Genomic DNA, 22,425 nt, shown 5'->3' on the forward strand with positions numbered 1-22,425 from the left:
CACATTTATATCGTCGCCGTATTTAGCGCTTGTTTTGTGAGCATATGTGTATTAAAAATTTATGGAAAGTAATCTCCAAACTTATCCATTCCTTTAATGTTTCATTTATGTGTATTTTAAGGACGTTAAACCTTTGTCATCGAGCGCCCTAAAATGTATGTTCCATTGTTTATTTCAGATACATACAACTGTGATACTAAACAAAAAACTGAGTTGGTTAGTTACATTGTGTATATCTGCCCAAGGGCGGACGTAGAAGTGATGTTGAAATTTTAGGTACGTACTTTTAGTTTTGCCGATCATTAATAAACAATGTAGCCTTACACCTACAAATGTGCTAGCACGCTTGGAGAGTTTCAACACTTTCCTCTGAAATCCGGTGAATGTTCATGATTTATTTAGCGATGACATTTAACTCGATTGTTAATAGAGTTAGAAACCTAGAAGTCTTAAGTAGTGGTTACACACGTGTCACGGTACTAATTAAAACACTTATTATACGAGACTTAAATCAGTGTCAGGGAGACTTTCTAACTAGTAGTGGCTTACGGGTCTCTTATCTGACGGGTCATAAATTCAACTCTCTACGAAGCTCGGACCTATGAAAATTACTGCTCATTTCACGCTGTCGTTTATCCAGCGCCCCAGGTCTAAAAACGTTACGGTGGAGCTGGAACAATAAGCAAGTCAGGCTACGCCACGCAGATGAAGTAGTAAATAAGATTAAAGCCGAAAGCTAGAAGTCCTACAATAGGCGACCGGGCGACCAGAGCCATAAGACGTGCTCCTTCAAAATAATTCGACTGAACCATACCACCTCTCTGAATTAAAATAGTTGGGCTGTACTAATCTTTGTAAATAAAATGTAACAGACAGTAAATAAAGTAACGATTAATACCAGCAAGCAGATGATAAGGATGTCTCTCGAAGAGTTTCAAATATTTATCTATTTCCACATTGTCTGCTTTAACCGTCGTAAGACTCTGCAGATAATGTGTTTCGTATCTGATAGACCATTCAAGATGGAAGTTACAATGTTAGTGCACGATTTTTCAGTAATATTATCATAAAAAATTAGTTTAATTAGTTTGCCTGGATTGAAACCTACTTCAGTAAATACAAATTTCAGATAACTTTTCCGCAACACTCTTTGTCACAGAATAATCCAGAGCTTGGAGAAAAGTTGCAGCAGTCACATTTACATGTTACAAAGTTGAGCAAGGCTATTTATATAATTTTGGAAGTTTTCGTTCAGTTTTTACTCGTGACGTTCCGAACAAAGTAATCATTGCCTCCTACACGTTGCAGTTGCCGCGCATCACAATTCAAATAATTGGTCTGCAAACATTTTCGTCCCAATTTTTAGTTGGTTGTAATGTTTCCATAGTGAACTGTACATGAAAAACAGACCCTTTCACTAGCAAGAACTGTTGGATTCTACTTCAGGATTCCATATGAACTGCTGTGCATAGGACCATTTCGACAGCTCTGAAAGTAATGAATTGAGATAATTTGTGTTTTTAGGTGCAAAATAATTTTGTATACCATGTCGAGGAGACAACAGATCTGTAAAATGTTCCAAGGCAGAAATATGGTAATTTCCAAAAATGATTGCCTATCGAAGGCGCGGGTTCCAAACGATATATATCGAACGTGTGATTCGATGTCGACACACGACTCTGGTGGCATGAATTATGGTATTTCGTTGCCAGGAGAACATAGAACATAGTTTATCGTTTTCGGCTGTGAACAGCAATGAGTGAAAGCGTTGCAGTTTCTAGTGGCTATAGTCTCACATAGCGAAATCTAACTCGTCGGTTATGTAGTGCGAAAGGTGTTTGAAATTTTTTGGGCCTTCGGTTTGTTTCCAAATGAGGATAGCAGAAATTGTGTAGCATGTAATGGACTCAACTCCTTGAAACTTCTCAAGGAAAATGCGCATGCCGAATTTCCTTTGCAACTGTTCTGCGTCCAGTGTCTTTCTTATGAAATATTACGTGGTTTGACAGTTCTACGTTATTCATCGAGTAGAGTATCACTTCAGATTATTGTTGGATAAGGGAGTACACGCGGCAAGCGACAGCTTCTGCACAATTGTCCACGAACACCCTGTGCGACTACTACGGTTTCTGGGAAGAAGTCTGTTACGTCATAGCCACGAACGAGAGAGTGTTCCAATCGGTGAATAAAACCAGGTTGTCGAAATAGACGAATCGCATATAGCTACTATGGAATACCAGGAGATAGGGACGATGTCCATCTCTTTCAATACCTGTATATCCACGACTTGAGGTTCCGTGGAAAAATTGACTCTTCTGATATTCTCCGGGTATTTCTGGCCGACATAGCAAGAGTGTACGCGGGTTATGGAAAAAAAGAATTGCTGCCGGGAGCTTACACAGTAAGAGGAATAGTGCATGAAGAAAACGCGGATGAGGAGTAATGTAGAGATTAGATTATATTAGATTAGATTAGTACTTGTTCCATAGATCATGAATCCGACACTTCGTAATGATGTGGAACGCGTCAGGTTAACAAAAGGTGTCTATACAAGATATTACATTAGACAAAATATTGCATGATACTTAATATTTTTAATTTAATTTTTTTCTTTTTGTGGGGGTTGGGAAATTAATCACTTACTATAACGAAAAATTCATCTAATGAGTAGAAGGAGTTGCCATTAAGAAAGTTAAGTTACTTTTGTCATTTTCAGTTATTTGTAACTTAGCAAACGTTCGTAGTTTGTCGTTGCTCTAGTGAACAATGTAAACAGTGTCAGTAACTCGCGCCGCCAGTGTCGTGTGGTCGACATAGTCGCACATTCTATATATATAGTTTGGGGCCCACACGTTTGACACGAAATCGTTCTTGGAAAGTATCAGAGTCTGCGACCACACTGGATGTAACCAAAACGTACGGCACAAGTTGCAGGATACATTCCTCAACCCTAGACGAATGTGTGTTATACGAACGTGTGTCTGGAAAAGCTTTGTTTCCACGTCACAGCTCATTTTCTCAACCCATTAATCATGGGAAACACACGAACAGAGCGCACCAGCATATTACATGCAACTCTTGCGTACAGGAGATGTTCAATAGGCCCTACGTGGGCGCTGAGACTTGCATCAACTTACCAGACAGTCATGTGGCCAACAGTCAGTACTGCAGCTACATGTTTTGTACTGACACTAGGGTCGTCGTCAACTGTATGAAGAATTGCTGCCTCTCGTTGGGTTGTCCTCGTCATAGATCTCCCGCGGTCGCAAGTATCATGCTTAAGTGCCTCAAGGTACCAAAGTCGACGATCAATACCTTCAAACTTTTTGCTACTGGGGCGAATTCGTCCTGAAAATCTCGCGAGTACCATTGCTGTCAGCTAATCGATACATCAAATGGGAGTCTGCCACCTCTGCATATGTATGCATTGACACTGCACGAGCTAAGGCTGTGATTAACTCTACGTAGTAGCCAGTGTGCATACAACGGTCTTACTGATAGCTGGAACAGCTGATGTTACCCGTAAGCAAGAAATGACGTACGTCGCAAGGCAACAGGAACCTTTGAAACAAAAGAATGGCGGTGCACAACATACCAATGCGTGTTCCCCATGATTATAACGTTCTGTTTTAGTTTGTTTCGCATGATTAACGAGTAGGAGAAAATTAGTTGTAACATGAAAACAAAGCGTTTCCAGACTCATATTCACATAACGTAATTTCATCATCCGCGCATGTGAAATGTGCACTGCAATTAGTGTCGTACAATTTTGTTACATTCTGTATACATGGCATCCCAGGAATAACAGTTAGTGTTCAAGGATAAGACAGGAATGAATATTCCAAACAAAGAGTCCAGTAAATATTGGCCCCAAGACGTATGTCTTAAGAGCTATGAGCACTTGTTCAGTGGAAGAGATGTTTTTCACAGTACCGTAGTTCAACAAAGTGCTCACACCCCTAATTATATGCACTGTAGAGCCTACGTTTAGTGGATATTTTTATCTAATTTTTGTTGTACTTCGACCTCTCAAAGAGCTTGCAGTAGAAGAGATTTGTTTCACAGTATCGAAAATGGAGAAATACTAACAGCGCCTAAGGCACGTATTTTAGAGCCCATGTTTAAGGACTTGTTTGTTTCGAATTATCGTGCCAGTCATATACCTCAAAATTGACCATTCCTCATGTGATACCCTCTATAATGAATGATGAATTTGCTGCCACCACACACTCATCAGTAACAGGTTACTTTTTACGATAATGATGATGAATTAAATCGCTGGCGGAATCAGATCGTGAGTGTTGAATGATGAACAACGATAACTTCTGTTGGCATGTAGTCTCGATTGTGTCAAACAGAGCTCACCAATTCGTTACAGAGTCGTCTGACCCCTGTTTATTACTGAAGCCCAATATAACAAACAAGTGAAAGGAAGAGTAACGAAAATTTTTTCTCCTTTCTTAGCTAAAGAAAATAACATTTGTTCACCGAATAGGGATTATCATTTGATTAAGTACAGAAGCAATACAAGGACTACAACAGTCACTTTCTTCGCAACAAATAAAAATCCATAAGTTGCTGGTAATACCTGAATTAATGTTGCGTTTTATATTCAAAGTAATATTTAGAAAATGGCCTCGCTTAGAAGATAAGAAGGAATGTTTTTGTGTAAACCGAAATATCAGGGACGAAATGACTGCAATGACCGAGATGAAATTCAGACAACTTAACTCATCGAAACCGGACATAAATAAAGATAAAAAAACCAAATAGGAATCTAATACTGACCTGAAGCACATCCAAATGTACACATGTAATCTGATCATATTTATTCGGGAAGATCGAGGCTTCCATTACTCGGTAACGTTAGCTGCTCGTATCATTGACGCATGCCACAGTTTCTCACAATGATCTGAAGGTAATGATTAAAGCCGTTTATGCTACCGGAGATTTTTTTATTATGCTAGAAAGCAAACATTAAAAAAAGGACGGAATTCCAGTTGTCTAGTAAATAAAAACACTCTGCCATTATTCTCGGAAACACACAAAAAGTTGTTAGCAGCGTTACGGTTTGTATAACAATCTCTTGACATTCTGCAGAACTGATAAACAATGAAATTATGGTCGATTTCGTAACGAATACTTCCTCGGAAAACACGTACAGCCAAACTTAACGATGGTCTTCCCTAGATTCTTTAGGATCTTCCAGTAAGGTAACTCTCCTTAGTACACCTTCTAGTATCCGAAACGGATGGAATATCATGATCCAGCTTTCAGACTTTCTCCTTGGCCTGCAGATTACGTGTCTCTCCGACTTAGGACATCCCTCTGCACACCCATCAACATTTGCGTGTCGTCAAATCTCGTTATGCCCCTAAAGACATATTGTAGCCTAAACGGAATGTCCTTCTGCGGACGCAGCTGTTGTGTGTATTGTAAGCGACCTTTAACATGAGTACTCCAGGTGGACATTATTAGACTCGACAGCGTAATTATAGGCTTCACACGAATATAGTCTTTTGTGTTGTCTTCCATTAGGTAAAGAATGTTGAATAGTTCCAGTCTTTTCAATACAAGCTACGTACAACGTAAGTGTAAAGGCGGCCTAGTGCGGAAGGATATTCGTGCGCGTGCGCAGAGATGGCTAACTGGTCCCTCATCGCCTCCCGCACTTACTCTTCCTGCTTTATGGGGCGTTAAACCAATTGACAGGTCGATTAGCCGCCCGTCTAAGAGGGTAATTTATTCATCGGAACAAGGCGTAAACCGGTCTACTGTGCGGCCAGCGCATTAAATTATTCCCGGTAAATAAAAGAGTCGAGTATTTCACACTGTTTCGACTCCCACGGGGGTATTGACTCGGATATCTTTTGTGCTCTGTGTTAAAACGCAAGTGCGAATTTCTGTTATTTGAAGTTTTTTGACTGGTACTCAAATGGAGAGGTGGAAATCCGTGTATCGCACCAAACGCTGTGTGAGATACAGAGCAACGAGAAACGTTATGCTTGTTGGAGCAGACGAAGTTGTTAGCGCGGAGAATTTCTCATTTCATTGTTTCGCCGATTACAATGGAACAGGTATATACGCAGAAAAGCTTTCATTAATTCCGATCACGTAGGAATGGCGTACTAACGATTGAAAACAACGTTACTGCAAATGCGTATATGCTTCCAGCGAATGCAGTAATAGATACAAGTGGTACTTCCAGATGTTTTCAGCTTTGTACTGCATATTTGTAGCTTTCACGTTAATAATAGGCCATTATAAATAGCTGGAAATTTGTACGTTGTAATTACTGGGAATTGAGTGCTCAGGAGGTTACGAACGTGTTTATAACTGCCAACATCCGTGGCTTCTGTGCTCTGTCTAGCCTACTGTGGCGGATCGTGTCTGGTGTTTCGGCAGTCATTTGCAATTTTGCTTTTTCAATGTGCAGCAGGAGTCAGACGAAAAAAGTATTGCTCGTCGGGTCTCTCATGCGAGGCAAAGCGCAATCAAAAGGATTGTTAAAGTGGCATTTTACGTGGTAATTAGGCAGAGTTTCCTCAGACCAGTTTAGGTCGACAGTAATTTAATCGGTATGTAGTAACGGGGGAGAATGATCAGCATTCCAACAACGACAGCACCGCCTTGGCCCGCGCTCTCTGCTACCACCATGTAGCAGCGCCTTTCAGTCGCCGCTGGAGTACTTTTGTTTCTTCGCACTTTACGGTCCCTGTTAATATATAGGCTGTACATAAAAGGAATATCATATTAGGCTAATCTGGGATCGCTGTGGCCACGTAAAATCCCGCTTCAAAAGTAATTTGGTTTATAACACGAGACAAGCAGACGCTTTCCGTACACAGTGGGCGTCTCACTAAAGATGTACCCACTAGTTCGCTCGTTGTTTTCCTCACAACATATTTTGCATCTCTTTCGTGAACTGTAATATTTAATTTGCTACTATCATTCAGTTATTGCACATACCATTTTCAACATATTGATTGAGATTCTTTCGCTAACTCACTGACTAAGCCATTGCACCGGTAGTAAATCTTTGGTAAGATAGTAGGCGATCAGCCAATAGGATTCGTTGACATTTAGCAATCCATGTAGTTTCCCTGTTCGAAAAAAGTCTGCTATAACATTACTTTCTTAGTTACATTGCTTGGAATGTTCGGAAGTGTATGGTTCGGGAGTTACACTTGAGGATGCATGCTGTTCTGATGAAGTCACTGTTTTTTGATGGAGAGTCATGTTACCGTACAGTCTTTATTACGTAGAAGATGTCTGGTAAGAGCAATCTAATTTATATCTTGTGCTGAGGTACAGTCGTGCTCAAAAGTAACCGAACGACCTGAATTGAATTTCGCCGGATTCGCATGCAACCGGCAAAACGCAGCTGTCTAGCAGGTCCTCTAACCGCTCCTTGGTACAGTCGTTTGACTATTGAAAATGGTTCCAACAAGTCACCACTAGAAAAGACTGCTCTGTATCGCAATAACTCAAGATATAAAGTAATACCACGATACTACAAATATCAGGGAACATATTATCACAGATAAGACTGTCCTTAAGGCTTGTAAGCTCACATTTATTACAATATATGAGATACCTGAAATGTTACCACTCCCATTATTACATCAGATAGGTAATGCACGTAGTAAGTTTCTTCGTATTCATGATTTACTCTAGGAAGTAAACACAAAATGACATTAAAAAAATTAAGTTATTCACGAGCAGCTATCTGAGAATATGTATGAACTTCAAATGACACGACGAACCACCTCGTTCTCCATATGGATTCAAACCCAGGTCATGCAGACTAAGCAAAGATTTCGTGACTGATTGAAACTAACAGTCATTCCTGATTAGGCATACAGAGAGTGATATACCTCGATTTTAGACAGTATCAGTTAACAAATATCAACTTTAAATTACTTAACGCAGACATTTTTAACGGGAACGAATTCCGACCCAGCATCTACTGTCCCTGTTAACGAACTACGAGAGATGTTAAATATTGCTTCTTCACAAGTAACTTACTTGAAATGCCGCAAGGTAAAGCTTTGTGTTGGACAGAGATTCGAACCCAGAACCTAATCGGATTGATATCGAAGCACAATCAACTATGACATATCGGATTTTCTCGGCAGTAGCTAGATGTTTTAACTGAAATAACGAGACGAAAAATCAATTTGTTTCCTTCCCAGGACTCCAACCCGGCACCTGTCGCTGTTATATTCTAGCGAAAACGAACGTTAAATATGCGTTTGTTGCAACAGCAGCGACATGTGAGCATCTTTGAACTAGAAATAATATGACGAAGAGTTCAGTGCTGACTAGGAATGAAGCCCCACACATGTCGTTGTTGACTACACACAAAAGGGCGTCAGCTACCGAATTTTTCTCCACCAGCAGCTCGGAATAACATCTTGAACTTACAGTGGTCTCGCAAATAGTTCTGTGTCTCACTGGGAGTCAAAAACGTCAAATATGTTAGTGTTGACAACGAATGAAAATACATTAAACATCGAAATTATTATCCACCAGCAGATAGGTGTTCTCATGCTAGAGCTTGATAATACATAATGAAATCTTTAGTGCCGGACCAGGATTCGAACCCATTCACGCGCAACATGTGGAGATGATGAGGAATCTGCAGTTTTGAACAGACAACAAATTAAAGCCGAGCTGTATTGTCACGAAGGGATCAAATTCCGCGTTAAGGGCGGTCTAAGTTGCATTCCCAGCTCAGAACCAATTTTATCGACATACAGAAGCTCAAATAAAAGATGGAATAAGTGTCCTGTGACCCTACATAACGTTTGTTTCGTCACTAGAAATAAATAACTACTATAAGAAAGGTTACTGGTGACAGAGTTTCAACATGTCTTTACAGACATGTACAGACTTTATTGTGGTAGATTAGATGCCACGAGTTCGAGTACATTCACTGCTTCATTTTTTTAAAACACAATTCTGCTGTCTGCTCAAGTTATCAATCTTCGAACACAATTCCCTTCACTTCTCAACCCAAAATAGTCGCATGTCCAAAAAGGGCTAACTTCAGCGACATTTTGTTCTTTTCAGGCTTAATAGACATCCAGGGAGCCCATGCATCTCGTAACTTTTGTATTATGTATGGGGAGAGCGCTTCGTGCCAAAATACGTCAGAAACGTATTTTTTACAGTAGCTGTCGTGTGGTAGTGGCATTTTATTCTTCTTCAAACCGTGTTTGACAGCTTTAACTCAGAAAAAGTTTTCTACATGCTTGTAATCAATAAACTGCATGTGCATTGTCAGACTGTTATAGATAACATCAGAGAATTCGCATATATCCTTGATGATTAATCTCTCTCTTATGTTTACTATTGTTTTAACAACACTAAAGGAAAACCTTCCAAAAATTGTGCATTGTATTATAAGAAATTAAATAAAACTACCCACGATAACCTTACGACGAAAGTCTGTTTTAATAAAACTGAGTATCTGTACACAAGCCTGCCTCTATGGACACGAATTAGTAAAATACAACTCATTTAGATTTTGGTTGGGTCTGTGTTTAATTGGTATGCTGTGACACACTCAAGGGGTATACAAATGTGGAATTTCATAAATGAAGTTAGATATTCCTAGAACCCAAAATTTCCTTGCCAGCAGCGAAAGAGGCGTTCCCTGTTGTGCAGCATTGTAAGTTTTTCACCATTGCACTATGAGCCGATAGTATGTTCTTACGATTTCCTTATCGATGTTTGATCTGACTGCTTGTAGCTCTTCCACAGAAGGGATAAAAACGTTCGAGTTAGAGAGACTGGAACTGCGAACCAAAACAGACGTTTTTTCACAGGTCAGCACGTTACCAAAGAGCTGGCGAAGAGGTACGTGTCTTAGCTTTCTCTTACAAGGCCAATGGGTGCTAGAACTCGTGACCCGCTATTTAAAGGATGAGATTAGTTGCGATTTCCACGTGCAGCTACTTTCCTGGTCTGAAAACCGTAAATTTACAATCTTTTATACCTCAAGCGATAATAACTCAGATTATTCAATAGAAATGACAGGTAAAATCAAGTGAACTTTGAGGCGTATTTCCGTGCACACCAGGAAATAACTCGTCGATCACAGAGTTGCCAAACATACCTTGCATTGTTGCCAAATCTCAGTTACAGTACCAGCAGGAAGACGACGAACCGATGTGATCCTACAGCGGGCTGGGAAGTGACTACACCTGGCGTCTCCAAGTCGCGGGTGCTACGGCCTGGAATACGTAATGCGTCTGATTCGTATTTCTGTAACTAGGTTTAGGGACTGGAGCGTGGCTACTAATAATACTCAGAACTGACTGCAAACTAAGCACCGTAAATCAGTAACACAAAACTAAGAACTCATTCACAGAAATTTTCGTGCCTCGCTGATAGTCGAGCACAACAAACAAATGAAAATAAAAAAAAAGAATGTATGTGTGTGTGTGTGTGTGTGTGTGTGTGTGTGTGTGTGTGTGTGTGACAGAGAGAGAGAGAGAGAGAGAGATAAAAATCAAAAAGAATGAGAGAGAGAGAGAGTAAAAAAATTGTTGTAAAGAAATTGAATCATTGTATGTAAAGAAATCTTTCATTAAAATAACACGTTCCACATCATTACGAAAACTTGTATTCATGATCTATGGAACAACTATTAATCTAATGTAATCTAATCTAATCATGTTATATTGAGAAATAGCAATGAAGAGTCATCAATTACCGGAACTTTTGTCAGTTTCAATAACCAAATCTAAACTTGACAATAAAAGACGACAATTTTTGTAATAAACCGTTCTGTAATAAACCGCGACTCCTATCAAGACCCTTTCGTCCCTGTTAACTAACCACGAAAGATGACTGATATACCTTCATTCTGAAGTAACAAATTGTGCATGCATTTAAAGATGAAGTGCATGATGTGGAGTTATGTGACGGAGATACAAACCCAACACATAATCACATTGTTAACTAAGTAAAATCAAATGTTACGTATCGGTTTTTCTTGCCAGCTGCTAGGTGTTTGAACCTAAAACAAGGATACAAACTTTCGTGCCTGAGCGACAATCGAACTGCACACCTACTGTGTATCCACGAATATAGCTTAAGTATCAGCTGCTTACTCATCAACAGTAAGATGTGTGCGTGTTGGACCAGAAATAACGGCATCTAATGCCATTGTTGGCAACACATAAACAGACATTAAAAATGCACGTTAATTTTTACTAGCAGGCCGATAAGCACGTGATAGGGCTTGAAATGACATTATGAATATATTTGTATTTGGATCAGTATTCGGACCCACATACTTACCTTTGGAGGAGACCTAGAGAAGATTGCAGTCTTGGGAAAAGGAAAGAAATAAGTGAACTATACTGTTCCGAGAGATTCAGATCCTCGAAAGAGGAGATACGAATTCGAATCACAGTCCAGCACCAAATTTTTCAACGTCTCTAGTTCGATCAAGTATGATTAAAATAAGAGCCCTGTTCCTTTAAATGGCTATTGGTTCATCAAATAAAATAAAATTTTCTAATGGAAATAATTTTACTGGCGACTGTATTTCTGTTTACCATGACTTCCGCTATGTCATTTCCAACGTAAACCGGCTCTGCCCAGTTGGTAATGATGGATCGTTATGTTTAATGCGGATTATGGATTATAACGTCTTTCTCTTGAGGTTACCAGAGGTAAAGCAAATCTGTTTGTGCCTCTTAAAAGTAAATGCCTGAACTCACGCATTGCACCTGTGATAGTTCGTTCCACCAGACCATTGTGGCCACATTTCCCAGCCCCAGGAGTGTTCTGTAACGGATGATGTGCTTAGCTTACAAAATTAGTCACGGTGGAAAAAATGCGAGTCTATTCAATGGTCAAGAAGAAGCAAGCTTCTGACGCCGAGATTATGCTATTCTCATGTCAGCAGGATGTAAAGACTCTTCTAGGCATCATAGGCTAGCCATTTTGAAATTTTCACAAATTCAGCAAATTTCTTAGTTCGAGAAAATCCACTGTGAAGTGTGAAGTTACCGGTTAATTCGATTATTACCGTCATTATTATCATTTTCTTCATACTGCTGTTGGAAAACATGTGCTTGAACATCATTTAATGCCTTTTGGTCATTATAGAAGTAGTTTCCCAAGAACAGGTTCTTTCCCTGTCTGCAGAATCCTGTTCATGTTAACATCGAACATCAGCAATTACTCGAAGAATACATTAAAACTATAGTAATTGATGAAGACGTTACGCGATAGCAAAAACGTGCTGCCTTTCTTCATTTACTTGCACCTAGAAATGGCTGTCGAATGCTGCCATACCAAAAGGCAAGAGATCTTACTGCCTACCGATATACTTCGCTTTCAGTTCTTCCATAAGATCTGGTCGACATGACCTGTTTCAAGTTGTGTATGACAGACAATGTTTTAGAAAATCAATTGTTTTCCTTTGCAAAAAAACAGAAAGGTTTTCATTCTAAGCTATCCAAGTACAAAATTTTCGCAATATTAGTTCAAATTTAATATTCGCATCTATAATGTAGGAAAGTATTTCAGAGTTGCAAAACTCGCATCCTACTCATTGACCTTACACTTAGTCGCTGACCATAAATTCTAGCTCAGAGTGACACAAGTTTAAGTAACCTAATGTAGCGAAGACTGTTTGCCAGTGCTCTCTCTCACTGGAAAATACGCAATTTACTCATTTGGCTCCATAAGTACAGTGTAACAGTAATTTCTGTGTGTATGCAATGGATAGAGGTTTTAGAACTTAGTGGTGCTCTCTCTTCCACTTCTGTATATAATATGCCTGACCTAAACGGGCCCTTTATCATTACAGGCCCTGGGCAGTGCAACATTACTGACAACAGTAATGTGCTTATACTGACGACCTGACTGTTTGTTTTACCTGATTTTGTAATCATTTAAATAAAACAACATGACCTTCCTGTGGGAGACATTTCGTCCCCCTTTTACTTCTGTGAAATTTGTCAGTATGCTTTTTGCCTTCCAACCAGCGAAATGCGGCAGAGTACGGCCGGTAAACGATTCACAAACCACGATTTAGTGGCGTTAATACGATTTCCTTAAACATTGTCGTAGCTTAAATCGTCTTAAGCAGCAACGTTCACAAATATCTCAAATAGGAAAAGCTCTTTATCCAGGTACGAAGGTTGTAAAACAAACTTCCCACAGTTTGTATCAGGTTGATCTTTTCATCTGCCGGTAGGCAGAAACTAAATTCCTTCAGCTACGACAATGTTTAAGGAAAGCGTCTTAACGGCACTAAATCTTGGTTTCTGAAACGTTTACCGGACGTACTCTGCCGCATTTCCCTGGTTGGAAGGCAAAAAGCATACTGACAAATTTCACAGAAGTAAAAGTGGGACGAAATGTCTCCCACAGGAAGGTGATATTGTTTTATTTAAATGATTACAAAATCAGGTAAAGCAAACAGTCAGATTGTCAGTATAAGCACATTACTGTTGTCAGTAATGTTGCACTGCCCAGGGCCTGTAATGATAAAGGGCCCGTTTAGGTCAGGCATATTATATACAGAAGTGGAAGAGAGAGCACCACTAAGTTCTAAAACCTCTATGCATTGCATACACACAGACATTACTGTTACAGTGTACTTATGGAGCCCAATGAGTGAATTGCGTATTTTCCAGTGAGAGAAAGCACTGGCACAGTCTTCACTACATTAGGTTACTTAAACTTGTGTCACTCTGAGCTAGAATTTATGGTCAGCGACTAAGTGTAAGGTCCATGAGTTGGATGCGAGTTTTGCAACTTTGAAATGCTTTCCTACATTATAGATGCGAATATTAAATTTGAACTAATATTGTGAAAATTTTGTACTTGGATAGCTTAGAATGGAAACCTTTCTGTTTTTTTGCAAAGGAAAACTATTGATTTTCTAAAACATTGTCTGTCATACACAACTTGAAACAGGTCATGTCGAGCAAATCATATGGAAGAACTGAAAACGACGTATATCGGAAGGCAGTAAGACCCCTTGCCTTTTGGTTTGGCGTATTCGACAGCCAGTTCTAGGTGTAAGTAAACGAAGAAAGGGCAGCACGTTTTTGTTATCACGTAACTTCATCAATTACTTTAATTTTAATGTATTCTTCGAGTAATTGCTGATGTTTGATATTAACATGAAAAGGATTCCGCAGACAGGGAAAGAACCTGTTCTTGGGAAACTGCTTCTATAATGACCAAAAGCATTAAATGATATTCAAGCACATGTGTTCCAGCAGCAGTATGAAGAAAATGATAGTAATAATGACGGTAATAATAGAATTATCCAGTAACTTCACACTTCACAGTGGATTTTCTCGAACTAAGAAATTTGCTGAAATTAAGAAAATTTCAAAATGGCTAGCCTATGATGCCTAGAAGAGTCTTTAAATCCTGCTGACATGAGAAAAGCACAATCTCCACGTCAGAAGCTTGCTTCTACTTAACCATTGAATAGACCCGAATTTTTTCCACCGTGACTAATTTTGTAAGTTAAGCACATCATCCGTTACAGCACACTCCTGGGGCTGGGAATGTGGCCACAATGGTTTGGTGGAACGAATAGTTGAGAGGTGGCATGAGCCCCCTCTCATATTTCTATCTTACGATTTTCCTCTCTAGTTGCATGCGGTGAAAAGTCGCTATTCCTTCACACGCGGAGTTCCCACACAGCGTCTCTCGTCACCCGGGTGGTCCGGTGGCAGGCGGGCTCTGCTCATCTTGAAAGGGTTAAGCCAACAGGTGTGAGGGAGTCGAGTGAATGCTTTCCAGACGCCGACATTGTCAAAAGACACGCCCGGAGGAGCCTGAAGTAGCGGCTGGGCTAGAGGTTCCGTTACTTCGCAGAAACTTAGCGAAAACACTTTCTGGTGGGCTACCGAGGCGTGGAAATGACTTGTGTTCCCAAGCAGCCTTAGCGCGCAAATTCCCGCGTTTTCTGCTGTATAGTAACTGTGATTGGCTTGCTCAGGGCATAGCTCCGTGACGTAGCAAAATCGGCGCAGAAATTGGCGCCAAGAATCTCCATTGGTGGAATGGTAGTGCTCCGGCAATAGAGTGGAATTTTCCGCCGGTTTTCGAGTTGCTAATTGGAACGTTTAACCACGGCCACTGTCGTGGGGGCGGGAATGTTCTGTGTTCGGCCTGTACGGGTGGTCTAGAGGAGTCAGCTCTCGCCTTTCGGTCGGAGTAGGTTACAAGACTGAGCTCTCGCTGCTCTGGACAGCCTGCCTTCCGTTGGCTATCTAATATACTTTTATTTAATTGTAACTGTTTGACGAAGTTGCTGAAGTTTCGACTTCAACGTAACTTTCCGAATACAGTAGGCAATTGAGCGTTCTGCGTACAAGCGGCCTATGTTGTCTGTCTTGAGCAGTTTTGGGCTAAAGTTGACTGTATCGGAGTTACAGTGTGACTTCGCTTGATAAAATCAATCACTGTACCATCAGTGATTGTGTGGCGAGCCTTCTTCGTCTCCCTCAGAGGCGCATTTGTATTGCTAGGAAGTCTTTAGTCTGGAACAACCAGACCAGGATAATTAGTTTCGGGCTATACTCGCGACATTATCATCACCACGACGGGACGTAGAAGCAACCAGCCATCGCCTCCGGTACGCCAGTTTGTCTTCTTGCAGTTAAGAAGAGAGTTTGGTAATGTATGTCCGCAGCACCGGCAGATAGGGATTTTCCTAGGTGATAATCAGAGCTACTTCCCCCATGAACCATGGACCTTGCCGTTGGTGGGGAGGCTTGCGTGCCTCAGCGATACAGATGGCCGTACCGTAGGTGCAACCACAACGGAGGGGTATCTGTTGAGAGGCCAGACAAACATGTGGTTCCTGAAGAGGGGCAGCAGCCTTTTCAGTAGTTGCAGGGGCAACAGTCTGGATGATTGACTGATCTGGCCTTGTAACATTAACCAAAACGGCCTTGCTGTGCTGGTACTGCGAACGGCTGAAAGCAAGGGGAAACTACAGCCGTAATTTTTCCCGAGGACATGCAGCTTTACTGTATGATTAAATGATGATGGCGTCCTCTTGGGTAAAATATTCCGGAGGTAAAATAGTCCCCCATTCGGATCTCCGGGCGGGGACTACTCAAGAGAAGGTCGTTATCAGGAGAAAGAAAACTGGCATTCTACGGATCGGAGCGTGGAATGTCAGATCCCTTAATCGGGCAGGTAGGTTAGAAAATTTAAAAAGGGAAATGGATAGGTTAAAGTTAGATATAGTGGGAATTAGTGAAGTTCGGTGGCAGGAGGAACAAGACTTTTGGTCAGGTGATTACAGGGTTATAAATACAAAATCAAATAGGGGTAATGCAGGAGTAGGTTTAATAATGAATAAAAGAATAGGAGTGCGGGTTAGCTACTACAAACAGCATAGTGAACGCATTATTGTGGCCAAGATAGACACAAAGCCCATGCCTACTACAGTAGTACAAGTTTATATGCCAACTAGCTCTGCAGATGATGAAGAAATTGATGAAATGTATGACGAGATAAAAGAAATCATTCAGGTAGTGAAGGGAGACGAAAATTTAATAGTCATGGGTGACTGGAATTCGTCAGTAGGAAAAGAGAGAGAAGGAAACATAGTAGGTGAATATGGATTGGGGGGAAGAAATGAAAGAGGAAGCCGCCTTGTAGAATTTTGCACAGAGCATAACTTAATCATAGCTAACACTTGGTTCAAGAATCATAACAGAAGGTTGTATACCTGGAAGAATCCTGGAGATACTAATAGGTATCAGATAGATTATATAATGGTAAGACAGAGATTTAGGAACCAGGTTTTAAATTGTAAGACATTTCCAGGGGCAGATGCGGATTCTGACCACAATCTATTGGTTATGAACTGCAGATTGAAACTGAAGAAACTGCAAAAAGGTGGGAATTTAAGGAGATGGGACCTGGATAAACTGAAAGAACCAGAGGTTGTAGAGAGTTTCAGGGAGAGCATAAGGGAACAATTGACAGGAATGGGGGAAAGAAATACAGTAGAAGAAGAATGGGTAGCTCTGAGGGATGAAGTAGTGAAGGCAGCAGACGATCAAGTAGGTAAAAAGACGAGGGCTAATAGAAATCCTTGGGTAACAAAAGAAATATTGAATTTAATTGATGAAAGGAGAAAATATAAAAATGCAGTAAATGAAGCAGGCAAAAAGGAATACAAACGTCTCAAAAATGAGATCGACAGGAAGTGCAAAATGGCTAAGCAGGGATGGCTAGAGGACAAATGTAAGGATGTACAGGCTTGTCTCACTAGGGGTAAGATAGATACTGCCTACAGGAAAATTAAAGAGACCTTTGGAGAGAAGAGAACAACTTGTATGAATATCAAGAGCTCAGATGGCAACCCAGTTCTAAGCAAAGAAGGGAAAGCAGAAAGGTGGAAGGAGTATATAGAGGCTTTATACAAGGGAGATGTACTTGAGGACAGTTTTATGGAAATGGAAGAGGATGTAGATGAAGATGAAATGGGAGATAAGATACTGCGTGAAGAGTTTGACAGAGCACTGAAAGACCTGAGTCGAAACAAGGCCCCGGGAGTAGACAACATTCCATTAGAACTACTGATGGCCTTGGGAGAGCCAGTCATGACAAAACTCTACCATCTGGTGAGCAAGATGTATGAGACAGGCGAAATACCCACAGACTTCAAGAAGAATATAATAATTCCAATACCAAAGAAAGCAGGTGTTGACAGATGTGAAAATTACCGAACTATCAGTTTAATAAGTCACAGCTGCAAAATACTAACGCGAATTCTTTACAGACGAATGAAAAAACTGGTAGAAGCGGATCTCGGGGAAGATCAGTTTGGATTCCGTAGAAATGTTGGAACACGTGAGGCAATACTAACCTTACGACTTATCTTAGAAGAAAGATTAAGAAAAGGCAAACCTACGTTTCTAGCATTTGTAGACTTAGAGAAAGCTTTTGACAATGTTGACTGGAATACTCTCTTTCAAAATCTGAAGGTGGCAGGGGTAAAATACAGGGAGCGAAAGGCTATTTACAATTTGTACAGAAACCAGATGGCAGTTATAAGAGTCGAGGGACATGAAAGGGAAGCAGTGGTTGGGAAAGGAGTGAGACAGGGTTGTAGCCTCTCCCCGATGTTATTCAATCTGTATATTGAGCAAGCAGTAAAGGAAACAAAAGAAAAATTCGGAGTAGGTATTAAAATTCATGGAGAAGAAGTAAAAACTTTGAGGTTCGCCGATGACATTGTAATTCTGTCAGAGACAGCAAAGGACTTGGAAGAGCAGTTGAACGGAATGGACAGTGTCTTGAAAGGAGGATATAAGATGAACATCAACAAAAGCAAAACGAGGATAATGGAATGTAGTCAAATTAAATCGGGTGATGCTGAGGGGATTAGATTAGGAAATGAGACACTTAAAGTAGTAAAGGAGTTTTTCTATTTAGGGAGTAAAATAACTGATGATGGTCGAAGTAGAGAGGATATAAAATGTTGACTGGCAATGGCAAGGAAATCGTTTCTGAAGAAGAGAAATTTGTTAACATCGAATATAGATTTAAGTGTCAGGAAGTCGTTTCTGAAAGTATTTGTATGGAGTGTAGCCATGTATGGAAGTGAAACGTGGACGATAACCAGTTTGGACAAGAAGAGAATAGAAGCTTTCGAAATGTGGTGCTACAGAAGAATGCTGAAGATAAGGTGGGTAGATCACATAACTAATGAGGAGGTATTGAATAGGATTGGGGAGAAGAGAAGTTTGTGGCACAACTTGACTAGAAGAAGGGATCGGTTGGTAGGACATGTTTTGAGGCATCAAGGGATCACAAATTTAGCATTGGAGGGCAGCGTGGAGGGTAAAAATCGTAGAGGGAGATCAAGAGATCAATACACTAAGCAGATTCAGAAGGATGTAGGTTGCAGTAGGTACTGGGAGATGAAGAAGCTTGCACAGGATAGAGTAGCATGGAGAGCTGCATCAAACCAGTCTCAGGACTGAAGACCACAACAACAACAACAATCAGAGCTAAGTAGAGCGCGCCTGTTCGTCTTTCTCTAACTTTGTTCTGTCTTGGGTGTTCATTGTCTGAATTCTCACTACTGTAGCAGCAATTAATGTTGGTTTGGCTGTGTGTCTCTCTTAAGACTTGAGTTGCAAGGAATTGGCTCCACATACCACTTTGTCATAAATGTCACAATCTAGTTTAGGGACAACTTCACCTTCACAGCATTTATTTGAGTATCCAATTTGAGCCAATGTGATGTATTGTAAATGTTTCATGTGTTTTTGTTTATTATTTTGAGTTATAATAAATCACATTGATATTTTGGACAGAACTTTCTGTTAATCGGTAGAGCAACCCTATCATTTCTCACTACGTTAATGAAACTTTCCTTTATTTAATTTATTTATCAAATGAAATTATTGCAGGTGCCAAACTCTTTTCTACTCCACTTGCAGGGTCGATTACAGTCAGTTCGCATTTCTTTTTTAATCCATGTGCAACAGCAAAAGTCGGAATAGGGGGGGCTTAGGGCATGCTTTATATATGAAGATTCTAGAAGAATTTAGTGTTAAATACACTGCTAGCCCCAGCACCTCGCATAAAATGGCGACCCTTAGCCTCGGATCTTTCCTGTCAATCACTGATAAGCTAACAGTATTCTTAGTAGGAACATTTAAATTCTTTTTCTATATTTTTTTTAATGATTAATACCCACGTTCTTTTTCTTGTAGTTCCGCCATTAGTTTTTAAGTAGCGGCGCATGATTACAATTTTTGTTTTCAGTGTATACATTTTTTTTGTTCATTGTTTTTTGTGTTTCGTTGATGTGTTGTTCGTACCACATCGCACTTTGTCGGATTTGTGTGTGGTTTCTGTACCACATCAAACTGTGCTTGTAATTACAGCGTTGGAACAGCGTTGTTGAAATTTTATGTCTATGTGTAAAAGTACAGGGAGTAGATTATTTTTACTGTGTATTTTAGATAAATTTTGTTTCTCATGAATGATCACGAGAAGTAAGGCACGACTATTAGTGAACGAAGCTAAAACAAAAGTGGATACTATAATGGATAAGGGGCACGTTACTGACGGGGATAGGTTCGGAGATGAAATGGGCACATTTTTAGCAGGACAGGACGACAGGGTCATTGATGAGGATGGCGATTTGGACGCGATGAGCAACGTCGCGACCGTGATTATGATAGTGAGGTAGAGGATGAAACAGAGACAGGCACACAGGTCGAGACGGCAGCAGAAGTTTATAATCAAACGAACGAGAGTAGACTGGGGCCAGCTCGGTCATGTCAGAGCTCTAGCACCCAGGTGTCCAGAGTTACATCGCCCATGTGTGACGAGGATCAAAAAGATGACATTAACTCAATACTGATCTTCCTACGATCAATGAAAGAAAAAGATGAAAAAACAGCGTAAGAAGGACACTCAGACTATAATTTCGCATATAGGGGAAATTCGTGCGGAATTACTAACAATAAAGAAAGAATGTGGAGAAGCAAAACAAATGTCAATGGTAGCACAAAAAGTAGAAGGCCTAGCCAAAACAGCAGCAACAGGGGCAATGAAAATCGCAAAAGTAACTTCTCAACTTGCAGGTCGCTTGCGACGTGCGACACAAGCCCACGCAAAATCCCTAGCGTTCTTAAAAACTCAAGGTAATAATGCGGTTACGAACATCACGAAACGCATGAAAGAAGTAGAGAGTCGGATAGCAAAACTGGAGCGAAACGGGCATACGAGCACTGCGCGTTCGAATACCAATGATGGAGTACACAGAATTGTGTCTCCGAGGAAAAGCCCGCCGCGCTCTAGCCCAATGACCGAGTGCGGAACTAACAATGCACACGCAGAAACAGCGAGTAATAGCTCCAATAATTGTAGCCCACTTAGGAGAGTGAATTCGGAGTGCCACTTCCACTGTGATACAGATGTAGCACATCACAGTTATCAGCAAGATAGATCAAGACACTCAGCAGACGTGCAAGTATCGGAAACGAGTGACAACACCAGTGCGAGGATCGGACAGGATTTTGATCAGACTCACTAAAATTCCAGAAGTTCAAAGATAATGGAGGGTCGATGCATCCGAAGAGCTGGGTGATGCAGTTTACAAATTCATTACCGTCGTCATGGCCAACCCAGGCAAAATTAGAATTCATGTGTGGACACATCGAAGGTCAAGCCGCGGAAAAGATGCGGGATGTGGCAGCGACGTGTCGTACTTATGAGGAATTTGTTGGTGCATTCCTGCGGAACTACTGGTCAAAGGAAACGTAAGACAGGATTAAAGAGGAAATAATATTTTGTCCTGAACTGGAAGCGTCTGGGCATAGAAGCGCAACCAAATTTCTTGATGATTTACTCAAGAAGAATCAATTTTTAGATAGATCATTAACTTTTGCTTTTCCAAATTGCCAGTTAGGTACCAACAGACACTTGTCGGGAAGTGTGGATCTGACATAGAGGCATTCAAGAGTCTATTGCGCGAACTCGAAGTTGTCTTTGATAAACAAGACGCAAAGGACAGGAAGAAGGGGCAAAGTAACAAATACCGCGGGCCAGGAAGGGAAGACGACAACAGATCGCATAATCGCACTGGTTAGTTAGGAAACCAGGGTTACGGAAGCCAAGGTTACGCTATTCAAGGATATGGAAACCAAAGACACGGAAACCAGAACGTCAGGAAGCAGGGTCAATCTAGACAAGGAATCTGGGATAGGAGGAATAACGAACGGCAAAGCGACCGTAATTGGAGAGAGCGAAACCAAGGACAACAGTGGAGCCAATAGATTGAAACTAGACCGAAAATCCTAATGCACGTCAGAGGAGGGGGAGCTTAACAAGGGATTGACGCCAGACTAGTGCGAACACAGGCCGCCGGAATTTCGCAGGTAATCTCGGACCTGGCCAACTACTGCTGATGAATTACGAAGATTTATCAGAAATCCTGCTCGAAGAACATAAAACAACTCCTCGACGGGATCGGCAGCCTCTTATCACAGTATCAATAGCTGAAAAGAGTATGAATGCGATAATAGATAGTGGAAGCTACATAACATCAATATCTGAGGCAGCATACAAGAGGTGCTCTCAGGAGGTGGACTGGCCTGTCCTATCGGTTAAGAAAACCAAAATAAAAGGTGCATTAGCGGGTAAATGTACGGAGGTCACCCAACAAACAAGACTGGAATTCTCCTGCCAATGACACAAAATAGAGTCTAACTTTTGGATTGTGCCAAATCTGGCGATCGACATGATAATAGGAACGGACTTCCTAAATGAGCATGAAGCGATAGTTGATCTAGGACGAGGTGAAGTGGTTCTGAGGAAAGGGAATCCCGTCCACATTAAGTTCGACGACCAGCTGATCCTAGCTCAACTACCGTCTAACTGTGTTCG

Source organism: Schistocerca nitens, chromosome 5 (genome assembly GCF_023898315.1).
Source record: "Schistocerca nitens isolate TAMUIC-IGC-003100 chromosome 5, iqSchNite1.1, whole genome shotgun sequence".
Lineage (NCBI taxonomy): Eukaryota > Metazoa > Arthropoda > Insecta > Orthoptera > Acrididae > Schistocerca > Schistocerca nitens.